This window comes from Notamacropus eugenii, chromosome 6 (assembly GCF_028372415.1).
Source record: "Notamacropus eugenii isolate mMacEug1 chromosome 6, mMacEug1.pri_v2, whole genome shotgun sequence".
Taxonomy (NCBI): Eukaryota; Metazoa; Chordata; class Mammalia; order Diprotodontia; family Macropodidae; genus Notamacropus; species Notamacropus eugenii.
In genome coordinates this window covers 110,584,002-110,599,517 of record NC_092877.1, presented here as the reverse complement: position 1 = coordinate 110,599,517, position 15,516 = coordinate 110,584,002, and the positions used below count along the sequence as shown (strand labels likewise).

The 15,516-nt window shown below is 34.6% G+C and overlaps 1 pseudogene; it reads left to right on the top strand.

Annotated features, from left to right (window-relative positions):
- The first annotated feature begins 383 nt into the window (after positions 1-383).
- On the top strand, positions 384-11,939 carry LOC140512102 (ubiquitin-conjugating enzyme E2 B pseudogene; annotated as a pseudogene).
- The last annotated feature ends 3,577 nt before the right edge of the window (positions 11,940-15,516 follow it).

The window sequence follows — 15,516 nt, the reverse complement described above, 5'->3', positions numbered from 1 at the left end:
AGTGCTTTATAAAGAGATGGTATTTAATAAATATTATTTTTTTGTAAGAAAAAAAGATTCTATGCTCTGTTAAAGTAGTTTAAATAAATAAATATTTAAATGAATAAATATTAATTAATTAAGGAAGAACATAAGGGGAAAGAAAAAGGAATTTTCCCCTATAACAAGATTATGAATTAGCCACAGGCATTTATCAAAATATGGGTAGAGCCAAGATGGTGAAGAAAAGGCAGGGATTTCCCTGAGCTTTCCCCCAAATCCCTGTAAAGACATTTACATTATACTATGAGACAAATTCTGGAGTGGCAGAACCCACAAAACAAGATGAATCAATTTTCTAGCCTAAGACAACTTAGAAAGTCAGTGGGAAAAGGTCTGTCGCAATGGGGTAAGAGTGGAACATAGTCCATTACAGGCTGTTCCAGGTCCCAGCAAACCAGGAGTAAGCCTTGGGAGTGATTGTACTGGCAGTGACAGCAGCTATTTCAGGCACCTTTAGCCCACAGGTAGTAAGCAGTTTAAACAACTGGTTAGAATATTACAGGGATATTTATGCTCTCTCTTGGGGAAGAACTTTTGCTTTGCCCATACTAGATCAGGTAATAGTCATGAGTAGCAGTTCTAGGGCATGGAGCATCCAGAGCTTGCAGGTGTGATGGAGTAGGGACCTTCATCACAAAACGCTGAAAGAAAAGAGTGCTTGTAGTCACTCACAGACCAGTGCACAGGGCATGAGAGTAGTAAACACACCTCTTCTTAGCTCATACCACCTTGAAAGAACTGAAAAATTACAGTCCCAAGAACTGGTTCTCAAATCACTTATGCAAAACCCTTGAACCTTTGGACAGTGTGCTATTCAATTGGGAAGTAAAGTCCCACTTTAGTAAAGAGTTAAAAGTCAACTAATAGGCTAGGAAAATGAACAAAGAAAAAAAACTGACCACAGAATGCTGCTATGCTAAAAAGGAAGATCAAAACACATACTCAGAAAAAAGACAATAAAGTAGAAACTCCTGCATTCAAAGACTCAAAGAAAAATACAAAGTGGTCTCAGGTCATGGAAGAATAGAACAGGAATTTTCTTTTCTTATTTCAATTAAGATTGATACAGGAAAAAATGGGAAGAGAAATGAGAATGATGCAAGAAAGTAATGGGAAAAAAGTGTGAAGTACTTGGTAAAGGAGTCACAGAAATACTGAAGAAAATAACACCTTAAAAACCTGAATAGACCAAATGTTAAAAGAGGAACCAAAATCCAATTAAGAGAATTCCTTCAAAAGCAGAATTGACCAAAGGGAAAATGATGCACAGAAATTCACTGAAGAAAAGAAATCTCCTTAAAACATAACTGGACAAATGGAAACGGTGGTTAAAAAACTCTGTGAAGAAAATAATTCCTTAAAAGTTAGAATTGAGCAAATGGAAGCAAATGACTCCATGAAATATCAAGAAACAACAAAGCAAAGCCAAAAGAATGAAAAAAAGTATTCCAAGTGGTCTGATTCTTTAATGTAGAAGCTGCTATATTTTGTATTATCTTGACTGTGGCTCCAATCTAGTTGAATTGTTTCTTTCTGGCTACTTCCAATCTCCTTATCAGTAGTGTAAATTAGTGGCAGAGCTAACAACAAACACTAAGCTTATGTCTCTGTGATAGAAATACTGCATAGGACACAAATAAACTTAAGGAAAATGTGTGTGTGTTCATCCCTCATTGCCAAAGAAGACCATGCCACCAGAGAAATGATGACATGACTTGTACTTGATTTTTTTTTTATTTTTTTAAGTGAGGGAGGGCTGTGCAGGTCACCAACCTCACTTCTCCAGAGCCACCTGAATCCAGTGACCAGATATTCATCAGGATGACTGGAGATGACCCAGGATGAGGCAATTGGGGTTATGTGACTTACCCAAGGTCACACAGCTAGTGAGGGTCAAGTGTCTGAGGTGAGATTTGAATTAAGATCCTCCTGACTCCCGCACTGGTGCTCTAGCTACTGCACTACTTAGCTACCTCTATGGAAAAGGTATGACTATTATAAAAGCATAGTTAGTAAAGGTCACTGTCACTGCAAGGAATGGAACACAGATATAAGTAATAATACTTTGTAAACCATTATCTTGAAATAATGGCAACCAGCATTATCTACAATTTTAATGCTGGTGATCTCATTTTATTAACTCTTACAATCTTGCTAACTCTTACAGAGAGAGATTAGTACAAATTATTGACTATGTGTAATGAATTTCAAAATTTGAACAGTCACATAGGCACATGTGAATAGAAACCATTTCCTAAAGAACCAGGATTTCTCCACTAAAGAGTTTGCCTTCAAAATTTTTTCTCCCATTTTGTGTCAGTCTATTTGAATGTGTCCCACAGGAAACGTGTCCTATCTTTATATTTCTGGGAATTCAAATACCCTTCAGAGGAGGCTGTTTTATTCTGTGTGTGTCTGTGGATTTTGGAAAGGAATAAGGGAACTGGTTACAGGAACTGATTAAAGAGTAGGATAACTCACACTTTGACTCTGGAATGTGATTATTATGATACTTGTTCCAATGGTGGTTGCATTTACTAAAACACATTTGTAATTGCATTTGAAACTAGTTCATGATCCATGAAAAGAAACTGATCTCATCATTTTATAGTCATACTTCATTTTATAGCCCAGATGAAATTAACCAAGCTTGATAATGCACATTATTCAAAAGACTTGTATCTGAATGCCTTTTGGCCCTTTAAAAAATCTACCACAAATTCAGGAAAATCATCCACTATTCAGGACACACTAAGAAATTGTCAAAATCAAATCTAAAACAATATGAACAAGGAAGCCCTTGTTGTCTATTCTCAGAGAATGGTTTATTTGAAGGAAGCAACACTCATTTATATGTTCAATGATGTTTCAAACTGCATTTTTATGACTTGTAATACATTCATACATGCATGTATGTATGTATATATTTATCTGTATATATGTATGTGCGTATGTATATAGCAGTAGTATGGGAATATATAGACATTCTGGGATTTGTAGTTAAGAGGCCCTGAGTATGATGGAGGACTTACTTTCTCAGTCTTTGAGCCAGAGACCAGCTGCATAGTTCTTAGAAGGACACTGAGAGTTTGTGAGTTAAAAATTGAAGAATGTATGGAAACGTCAAGAGATGAGCAGTAGCAGCAGTGAGGGTTAGCATTCTCAGCTCAGCACAGGACTTAATACTTTTAGCCAGAAAGAGCCAGCAGCACAAGATAATGATAAAAGAAGAAAGTGAAAGAAGGTACATTACCGTCACTCACTCACCTTCAAACATGATCAGTTATATTGGAATGGAAGACTGAGGCTAAACTTCCAGACTGAATCTACCTTTTCAAGGATTTAGAGTAGATTTAACATAAACCTAATCCTGCTCATTGCTCAAACTTTCTATCCATTCCTCAGTAGCAACAGAGACAAACAAAACAAAGTTAGAGAGAGTGAAACATTTGCCTAAATGATGGAAGTTGTTTCTTCTTCCTGGATAGGTAGTGTGATTTTACTCCCAAGTTTTCTTCTGATGCATAAGGCAGTAAAGGAGGGGAACTGGGTACTTAAAAGATAGTTACATTACCCCTAAACTAAGACACACACAAACACACACACACATGCTATATGTAATATATATATACATACAAATAAATTTGTACATATATACATATATGTGCATGTGTGTATAGATGCACATGTGCATGTATTTGTAACAGTATGTGAATAATTATATCTCCCAAGACAAAGTGGATAAAGAAGAGAGTTATGATGAGTATTGCCCAACCAAATATACCCTTATACCTTGCATAGTCAGTGTCAAATTTAAGAAGATAAAGAACATTTCCAAACAACCTATATCTAGTGGCATTAGATCTCACAGATTAATCTCTTTTTCTTCCCATTAGCCTAAATAGAAAACCATAAATCAACAAGACAGCTACTAAAAGGTTACTTGTAGATAGATAGAGAGATAGGTGTATATATGTGTATACATGCGCGCACACACATACACACACATACAAACACATTTTTTTTTTCCTTTTTCAGTCAAGTTGCTAGGTGTCTTGCTTGTAATAGAGAAGAAAAGCTTTCCCAAGGACATTTTGGACTGTATTCTGAAAGGCACTAACCTATTGACTGACTAAGCTAAACCCTTATTGAAAATAAGTCAAATTTTGATCTATGCAGTCACTTGCTGACCTTTATAAATCAAAGAACAAACTGTACTCAAAGGTTCCAAAACATATTCACACACACACATACACACACACACACACGCACACAATTATCTGAAAGAACTGCTAATCCCACGATAATGCTTAAATAGCTATTCAATGAAATAATAATCTACCAATGCCCATGTTGCACAGAATTAACAAACATAAGGAAAGATTCAGTAAGTTTCATCCAGTGTCCAAATAAAATAACCAGTGGTAGTGGGTTACAAGGATAGTGAAAAGCTAAATTTTCTCTGACAATGGCTCTTCTGCAGTGAAGTAAAATATGTCTTTAAAAAAATGAAGTCCTGGTTTGTCTTCTGTTAGCTTTATGAAGCCAATTCAAATAGAACAATAAAATGAGAATTCAGTTATTTTAACACGTACACTCTATACTCATTTGATGAGTGGCAATGTGGAACAGTGTAAAAGTTAAGGGCTTGCTATCACTAAACCTCTTTTAAACATCCCACTTGAACTGCTGGGTGATTTTAGGTAAATCTCTCCCCACTTTTGAGCCTCAGTTTCTTGATTTGTAAAATGGAAATAATAGTTGCACTACTTAACTCAGGGTTTGAATAGTTAAGTTTAATGCTGTGGATACATAACAGTGTAAACTCTAAAGTATGATGACAATATGAGCCATAATAACAATTGTTTTATATCATTATTAGTAGTAATTATGTTTTTGTTCAAATTCTGAGGACCCAGAACATAGTTATGTTCTGAGGAAATGATTCTGGTGGCCAGAGGGTGATGTTTATCTTTATATGTATAAGCACATGAATATTCTTGCATATGTATATACACATATGTACACAATATACAAAAATATCATATATGTATATGTATATATATGTATATATATATATAATCACTGAGGCATGGGGTAAATATCACTGGAAGAAAGAAGAAAGACTCACAGATAAAAATCAGAGATCTTCACACAAATGAAGAAGAGTAAGTCAGAGATTTTGTTGTTGGACCTTATTGATCATACAAAATAATATACTTATCTGACTTTGGATTTTAATCTTAATGTTCTACATGACACATTCTATTTGCCTCTACAGATACATTTATTTCAGCTATTGATAGTAGCATCAATGCAATATTCCGAGAACCTGTAGGAGCCATGAAGATCCTGGTGCAATTCTGAATTGGTTAATCTCCACATGAAAGACAGAACCAAAACATTTATTCAGACACCAGAACATTGAATGCAACATAGTAACAAAAATCTATGCACAATAAAAATGCAGAGGACCAGCCCCAAGCCTTCACCCTGCTAGCTTTCCCACAAACTAGCTCCATTAAACAGAATTACAAACGAGCTCTTTCACTCACACTGGCCAGCTGCTTGCTTGCCTGCATCCTTCCCAGTTCTTTCCTGGACTCTGCCCAGTTTCCTCCCAGATCTGCTCTAGCACCGCCTCTTCCTGTTCCACCCATTCAGCAAGCTCCTTCCACCACAGGCTCCATGTGACTCAGACTCATGTCACTTAGACTTCCATGTGACCCAGGCAGGTCACATGGGCCTATAAATGAATGAGAAAGATCTCTCCAATTTAAACTACCATTACATTGATGACCTCTTATTAATAAAGTGTTTATTTAATATGGTAGCATTCTTTTTTACATAGATATTTTCTCTGACCGTAACCCAGAAAATGTTCTAGTTGCCTAACCATTCTCATGGTCCATTATTACTTTGAAAGATGGAAAATAAACATATTTGTATTCTAAAGTTCAAGTCATGGTCTTTGACAAGTATCAAATTTCATAGGACATCCCTAAAATAATTTCTAATAACTTAGTTCTCTGGTGTTAGTAGAAAATAATATAATGAGGAAAAACTTCGTCTATGCTGGTGCATGCTTTGAGCCTTCCTTGCTGTGTGTATCTGGGAGTGGGTGGGAGTGCTGTGGAGAGAATGGGGTGAAGGCAGGTGACAGAATGGAATTTTGTTGTATTAAAAACAGTCTATATGCTCTATTTTTGAGATTAGCTATCAATGTTATCCAATCATCAGATTTGACACATTGGATACCAGAATTTGTCTTCTTTCAACTATACCATTATGCCTTTCAAGTAACAGCTATGGTATTAGATGAAACTAGCCACATAGATGGTGTCATGGTAGAAGAAAAGCTTTCCCCATGTCGTCATAGTTCCAAATACAGCCTCACTCTATTCTTTTCTATACAAAGCCTGATTTTCTCATTTTTCTTATACAGAGTTTGGCAGCTTTAAATAATTCATAATAATATGTTCAAGTAAATACTGAAAGTCTCCAATTTACAAATTCATAAGACATCATAAAATATTTTTACTTAGCTTAAGTCTTTCACAAATCATTATAAACTTCTGTTAAAGCTAGTTTCTAGTGTCTCCTTTTATCTTGATCGATTCAAACATAATGCACAAAGTAATTTAAGATATCTTTCTTCAACAGTTTTGTTCTATGCAATAGCTGCTTATTGGTCTTTATTGTTTCAGAGTACCAACTCACTGAAAAGGCAAGCAAGATGATATTAGGCTAGGAAATGAAGGTCAATGACCTATCTACTTGACATTTTTGAGTAAATTAAGATTCGTCCAATGCACTGACAAGAAAACCTTGATGTAATCAAAGATGTAATCAAACAGGAATACAGTGATTTTTCACTGAATTTTCAGAATGATATTCTTGTCACCATTTCTGCTTATTTGGTGTGTGAGTGTGTGTATTTATGTGTGTGTTTGTCTGTCTGTGAGACAGACAGAGACAGATATTCCTTCCTTCTTTAATGAGAATTTATTAAGACCCTAATACCTTCATACAAGCATTTCTTAACTGTGTACAATATTTGGGGCATTGTTCTTGGTCCTAAGGATATCAAAATCAATTTGAAAACTAATTCCTACCCTCAATGGGCTTCCCTTCATCTGGGAGATACAGCATGCATACAAATAAATAAATATGAAGGAGTTCGTACCATAGCCAGGACATCAAGTTCTGAGTTGAATATAAGGAATTTCAAAAAAAATTTCTTTTTCTTAATTTGCCTTTTCCTGCACTTCTCTGAGAATCTCACAAAATACCATGTCTGTATTTCTACAGTTATAAAAGCACTCAAAACAATGATATTGATTAGAGGGCACTTTTTATTTCACTCCATAGGAAGAATGAGGAAGACTGGTATCTATAGCTATCAAGATTCTTACCTCTGTTTTGATATGTTCCAATAAGGTGATAGAAATGTTTGTGCCAAATAATTCCCTCCAAAACAACCCAAAACAATCTGTGACACATTTTCCTAGAAATATATGCATAGGGAGAGAGAGAGAGAGAGAGAGAGAGAGACCGAAACAGAGTCAGAGACAGAGACAGAGAGACAGAGAGAGAGACAGAGAGAGACAGAGAGAGAGACAGAGACAGAGAGAGACAGAGACAGAGAGACAGAGACAGAGAGAGGAAGAAATTGGATTTAAATGTAGAAAACCCATAAAGCCATGCAGGGTCATAGTTCTTTGTTATAGGAAACCATATCCTTTTCTCACGTATATGTGGTACTCAAGAAGTTCTCAAGTTTGGTGAATCTGTTTCCCCTTATTCCCAGCTTTCAAGGCTGTCCTCTGGCCAAGAAGGAGTCAAAGCCAAGGCATCTCTTTCTCACTTGGTTTGTCCCTCCTCAGGAGTGTGCTGCAGAGTCATACTTGCTCCAATAACTGGAAGTAAATCCTTCATCGGGTTGCTTGGAGATTTTTTAGATAATCCCAGGAAATAGAAAAGTTCCTAATCTATCTAAACATGATTCTCTTGAAATGTCATTCCAGTTTAGTACATAATTGAAGACTTGTGATTGCTTGCTTGATTAATTAAGACTTCACCTTTACATGTGCATATTCTCTCCCCATTTACAATGTAAGTTCCTAGAAAGAAACATGTTTGTCTTTCTTATTTATTATTTTTGAGTTAAATTTCATTTTTTTCATTTTAACATTCTTTTTTTTTAAAGTTATTAGTTACAAATTATTTTCCTCCTCCTTTCAGCAATTACCAACCCACTGATAAGGCAAGCAAGACAATATCAATATATTTGCAATCTTGCAAAACTCTTTGCCATATAAACCACGTCAGAAAGAAGCAAGAAAATAAAGGGAGAAAATGATACTTCAATTTGCACTCAGAGTTCATCAGTTATTTCACTGGAGGTAGATAGCATTTTTTATTCATGACTCCTTTGGAATTGTCTTGGATCACCATATTGATCAGAGTAGCCAAGTCTTTCACAGTTGATCATTACTACAATTGATCATTATTCCTATTACAGTGCACAATTATATGCTGGTCCTTCTCACTTCACTTTGCAGTTCATATAGGTCTTGCCACTTTTTTTCCCTGAAACCTCCCCCTGCCCCCATCATTTCACATAGCACAGTGGTATTCCATCACAATCATATGCAGCAACTTGATCAAGCATTACAAAATTGATGGGAACCCTTTTATTTTCAAATTCTTTATAATTTTGTAATATAGTTTCACTGCTTATCTATTTTAATTAGATCTATTTTGCTTCTCCTGCATCTGAGATCATGATTGTTACCCCTTGCCTTATTTACTTCAGCTGAAATTCAATAGATTCTGCTCCATTTAGCTCTGTGTGATTTTCGTTTCAAGTATATCTCTTGTAAACAACATAATGTTGGATTCTAGTTTCTAGTCCACATTTTGTAGGTAAGTTCAGTCCACTCTTATCCAGTTATGATTATTAACTTCATTTTACTTTCTATCCTCAGTTTTTCTGTTTATGTCTCTCTGTCTCTGTCTCCCTGTCTCCATCTCTCTGTCTCTGTCTCTCTCTTTCTCCTCCTCCTCAAAATTTTGTTTTGCTTCTGACCACTTCCTCCCTTAATCCTCTGTCCCTTGAATCATTCCCTCACCCTATCTCTTATTCCCTTCCCCTTCTTATTAATTCCTTATTACATAAGATATATTTCTATACACAAATATGTTATCTACTTTCCTCTTTGAACCAATTCTGATGACAGTGAGGTTCAAGCACTGCCCACCATCTCCCATATTTTCCACTTCACTATAAAAGTACTTCCTTGTGTTCTTCTTCTATGAGAGAAAATATTCCTCATTCTACATTTCCCATCCCTCTTCTCCCCCATGCATCCCTTTGGTTTCACCCTTTCATTTTTAAGGAGATCATACCAAAATAATAAAATTATACTTGTGTATTTTGTCTCTCTAGACTCCTTCTAATTTCCCTAATAATGACAAAGTTCATAGGAGTTACATGTATTATCTTCCCATATAAGATTTTAAACAATTTAACTTTAAGTTCCTTATGATTACTCTTTTATGTTCACCTGCTTATTCTTTTCTTGAGTTTTGTATGTGAATGTATGGTTTTCCATTTTGACCTGATATTTTCATCAGGAATATTTGAAATGTGTGTATTTCATTACATATTCATTTTTTTTCACTTTAAAGGATTATACTCAGTTTTGCTAGGTGGGTGATTCTTGGGTATAATTCCAGTTCTTTCTCTTCAGTAATATATTCCAAGTCATCCATTATTTTTAACATAAAAACTACTGAATTGCTTGTGATAACTGACTATTGCAACACAATATTTGAATTGTTTCTTTCTGACTGCTTGCAATGTTTTCTCTGTTACCTGGAAGCTCTAGAATTAGTATCCTAAGTTCCCCACACTCCCTCCAACATTTGTCACTTTCCCCTTTAATTATTTTAGCCAATTTAACAGGTGCAAAATTTTACTAAAGGTTGTTTGATTTTGCTTTTTCTCATCAATAATGATTTAAAACATTTTTCATTTGCCTATGTATTTCTTCGCTTTTTTATTTATTTATCCATCCATCCCTCTATCCATCCATTCATTGATTTATTCATTTTTTGTTTATTTATTTCTTCAGTGGAAAAATGCCTGTTCATATCATTTTGACCTTTTATCAGTTTGGTATTGACTCATATTCTTAGGGATTTGACAAACATTCGTATATTTTGCATTTTTTATCTGATAAACTGTCTCTACATTTTCTCTAATTTTCTGATTTATTTATGATCTTGGTTACATTTGATTATATTTGCACAAATCCATTTTATACTTAGATATACTCTCTATTTCTTGTTTATTAATAAATTGTTCATCTATCCATAACTTTAATAAGCAATGTGTGCTATGTTCTTCACATTTTCTTGCAATTTCTATTTTTTAAATATAGTTTATGAATACATTTTGACCCTCTTTTGGTAAATGCTGAAAAATATTGGTTTATGTACAATTTTTGCCCTATTACTTTCATGTTTTCCCAACAAATTAAATAAATTGTTTTCTCATCCCAAAATGACAAATCTTTGCACTTGTCAAATATGGGGTCACTATACTTATTTGCTGCAATAAATTGTTTTTTCTACTCTATCCTACTGTTTTATCTTTTTCATTTCTTAGCCACCAGATAGCTTTGATAATTACTGCCTTATAGCTTAAGATTTGTCACTGTTAAACCTCCTTCCTTTATACATTTCTTTTTCTATTATTACTACCTTTCTTATTATTGATTTTTCATTTTTTCCAAAGGAATTTTGTTATTATTTTTTATTTGGTAATTTAATTGGGCTGATAATAAATATATAAATTAGTTTCAGGTAAATTATTATTTTTATTAAATGACAATACTTTTTCAATTATTTAATTCTCATTTTATTTTTGTGTATATATGTATATATGTATGCATATGTGTCTACACACACACATATATATAAACATGCATACATACATATACATATTTCAGGAAGACTATGATTAAACCATGGAGTATTCACAGTAAGATAATCAAGATTATGAATGACCTTAAGATCTTGTCAGTTGAGAATAAATTAAAGGAAACTAGACATCCAGAGTGGAGACAGAAAGACATATGGAAAACATACTGGGGAACTGATGTATTTGAAAGATTGGAATTTGGAAAAAAAGAATTAATATTTTATATTTGATCTTGAAGGGTAGAATTAAGAGCAAAAGATCAAAATCACAATAAAAGGAAAATTTGGATTTTGTTTCAAGAAAGAAAATTCCTAAATTATTTTCTAATTGAGTTAGGATATAGTGGAATTGAGTGGTGGTGCTCTTGAGTTTCACTGTAGCCAGAGGGTGGGGAGCTCAAGACTCTTTTTTTCTCACACAGAGTGCATCAGGGAACAGGGACCATATTGACCCCAGCCAGGATGAGGCTCTTGTGGGGATTTCAAGAGATTGATTATAAGAAGACCCAACTCTGGATGCCAGTGGAGGACCATCTGAAAACAACATCATCAAGTGGAATACAGTTACACTTGGGCCAGAAGGCAACCCTTTTGAGGATGGTGCCTTTAAACTCATCATAGGATTCTCAGAGGAGTGTCCACATAAACCTCCCATTGTGAGGTTCTTGTCAAAGATGTTTCATCCAAATGTCTATGTTGATGATAATATATGTGTAGAGATCCACCAGAATCATTGAAGTCCAATGCATGATGGGTCCTTTATTTTAATATCAATTCAATCTCTGCTGCATGAACCTAATCTCAAGAGTTTTGCCAAAAGTCAGGCAGTGCAGCATTATAAGGAAAATATGTGAGGACATGAGAAGAGAGTCTCAGCTACTTTTGAACAGAGCTGGAATGATCCATAATAGATAATTGCTCCATTAATCTTCATCATTATTGTTATGTATAACTTAACTCTCAAAATAAAGGCTACCAGCAATTTTAAGTGCCACAGGTTTTAAGGATATGCATATCTAATGTCTCTGCAAAAAAGCAAAAGAAAGTCCTTCAGGTTAGAACCTTTAAGTCTTCAGATAAAGATTGGATATCCATTTAAAAGACATTTTACAGGGAGGTTGATTTTTTAGTTACGATTTGGGGTATATGACTTTTGAGGTCCATTTTCTCTGCACACGCTCCACTATTCTACTTGGTGTCCTAAAACGTTCCTGTGGATTGAATTATCCTCTCTCTGCATATGATTCAAATACATATATATTCACCCACCCATAATCTGTCTCCTGACCTCTGGTCTCACATTTATACCTGCTCATTGGACATTTAGAAATGCATATCCTGGCAATATCTTCAAATCATCATATCTAATGAACTCATTAACTTTTCCATTAACATATTCACTGTTCCTAACTTGCTTGTTTCTATCAAGGATGCCACCAAACTTCCAGATATCCAGCATCATGATCTACTTTTCATTCTTGACTTCTCACTCTTTCTCAAGCCCTAGATTCAAACAGTTGCCAAGTTCTATAAATTCTGTGTGTGGAGCATCTCTCATACTTGCCTCCTTTTTTCATGTGATGCTGCCACCATTCTGGGTAAGGTCCTCATCAACTCATACTTACACTATTGCACTAATCTTTTTCATTGCATTTCATTGCATTTCAATCTTTTCCTTACTTCAAGTCTCTTCCCACTCTACTTCATCTTCCACTCAGCTGTTAAATAGATTGTCTAAAAGCATAGGTAAGACCATGTCATACTCTAACCTTCCCTCTTTTCGATACACACCAGTAGTTCTTTATTACCTGAAAGATAAAATACAAAATCTTCAATTTAGTTTTTAAAGCTCTAGCACCTCGTCCCCTCCCTACCTTTCCAGTCCTTTTTATACCTTACTACCCTCAAAATGATCTGGAATATAATGATATCACCCTCCTTTCTCTTGCTTGCACAGTCTATTTTATCTCTGTACTAAGAATTTGTGCTGACTGACCGACATCTTAGAACTTTCTGTTTCCTTATCTTCTGTCATCCCTGGCTTCCTTAAGTTACTAAATAAAATCCAACCAAAAAGCTTCAAATGACAATGGAATTATTCTCACAGAATCATTGTTTGGAAAATACATGTAAATTTTAAAGCACCTTATTTTGTATCATCTCACAATTGTAGTTAGACCAGCCATGCTGCAGTTTGACAGACAGGGTCATTTGGCCAATAGCATTCCTATATAACTAATTTTCACACAGTCATTTTGTTTCTCAAAGTTAATTGCCTTCTATTCAAAGTACAATAAATACCTGGGGATTTGTAAAGGTCAATCAATAAATAAGAGTTTATTTTAATTTTGTTTCCTTTTGGTAAATGTGCATTATTATACCCCAAACCTTCAAACAGATTCAGCTACCGAATTAGTCTGTGTTCTATAATAATACTTCAAAGCATTATTTTTCTACCTATAAACACTATTAGGTGTGGGAATGTTTCATGAATGGCAATACATTTTTTAAAATGCGAATACAATAGCTCCCCTGGACAATAGAGCTGAAAGCATAGTCATCTGAGCTGGACAGAATTTTCAATTACCATGGTGGTCAAATGGCTATACCTTTTTTTTTTCCATTTTAGATTTGTCTTTCTTCTATACCAACACACTTTTTAAAATGATCATTCTTTCCAAAATGACCTCACTCTTTAATCTGGTCACACAACTCTCTAGAGGACTTCTGAACTCTTTGTATTCATTTAAGTAAAGAAATACTTATAAAATAATCAACGATCCAGAACTAGTTTCTGGTTGAATGAGAAATAGGGTCCATTTTCTTTATTTGCAGTTGTTCTGTATAGTTTCCATTTACATTTTCATACACTCACTCATATATCTATTCAATTTCTGCCATTTCATAGTTGTAGAAACTGACAAATTTAGAAATGGGAGTTTCCTTAGAGTCAACCTAAGGATTCTTAACTTTTTTGTGTCATACACTCCTTTGGCAGTCTGGTGAAACCCATTAATCCTCAGTTCCCCAGAATAATGTTTTAAGTTCACAAAAAAAGACATATGATTACAAAGAAAACTAGGATTAAAAACCAAACTATATTGATTTTTTCTCTCTTTTATTGTAAATTAATTTATTTGTTTTAAGTTTTCTACAATCACTTCCATATATCAGATTTCTACCTATTCCTCCATCCCCCCACCTTTCCTGCAATGGCATGCAGTCTTATATAGGTTCTACACATACATTCTTATTAAATACATTTTCACCTTAGTCATGTTGTATAGAAGAATTGAAATGAATGGGAGAAACCATGAAAAAAAAAATAGCACAACACAAGAGAAAATGGTCTGCTTTATTCTGCAATCCATTTTGCCTGAAGAGTCAATAGGGAATTTTTTTAGGTCCCTACATTGCTGTGAAGGGCTAAGTGTACCAGAAAAATTCCTCACACACTGTGGTTTTTGTTGTGTTCAGAGTTTTCCTGGTTCTACTCTTTTCACTCAGCATCAGTTCATATAAGTCCTTCCAGGCCTCCCTGAAGTCTTCCTGTTTATCATTTCCTATAGCACAATAGTATTCCATTATATTCATATACCACCACTTGTTCAGTCAGCTCCCAATTGATGGGCTTCCCCTTGATTTCCATTTCTTAGACACCACAAAGGGAGCTGCTATAAATATTTTTCTACATATGGGACTTTTTCCCATTTTTATGATCTCTTTGGGATATAGTCCTTGCAGTGATATTGCTGGGCCAAAGGGTATGCACATTTTTTTTGTAGCCCTTTGGGCATAGTTCCAAACTGCTCTCCAGAATAGTTAGATCAGCTTACAGCTCCATCAATGATGAATTAGTATTCCAACTCTCCTACATCTTCTCCAACATTTGCCATCTTCCTATTTTGTCCTGTCAGCCAATCTGATAGGTGTGATGTGGTACCTCAGAGTTGTTTTGATTTGCATCTCTCTAATTAATAGTGATTTAGAGCATTTTTTCATATATATACATATATATATATATGATATAGATAGATAGCTTTTAGTTCTTATGAAAATTGCCTGTTTATATCCTTTGACCATTTATCATTTGAGGAATGTCTTGTATTCTTGTACTTTTGACTCAGTTCTCTATATATTTTAGAAATGAGACTTTTATCACAGACACTAGTTGCAAACATTTTTCCCAGTTTTTTGCTTCCCTCCTAATCTTGGTTGCATTGGTTTTGTTTGTGCAAAATCATTTCAATTTTATGTAATCAAAATTATCCATCTTGCACTTCATAATAAAGTATATTGAAATACTTACTGAAATTCATATTTTTTTTAGAATTTCATAGTCCCTACATTTGGAATCTTTGACATTTCTAGACTAATTCCCTTATTCTTTGATGTGGCTGCCTAATGGTATGAAATATTCCACCCACTTCTCCCTGAATTAAATATGAGCTGAAGCTGTAAAGAGAATTCTGAACTTGGATTAAG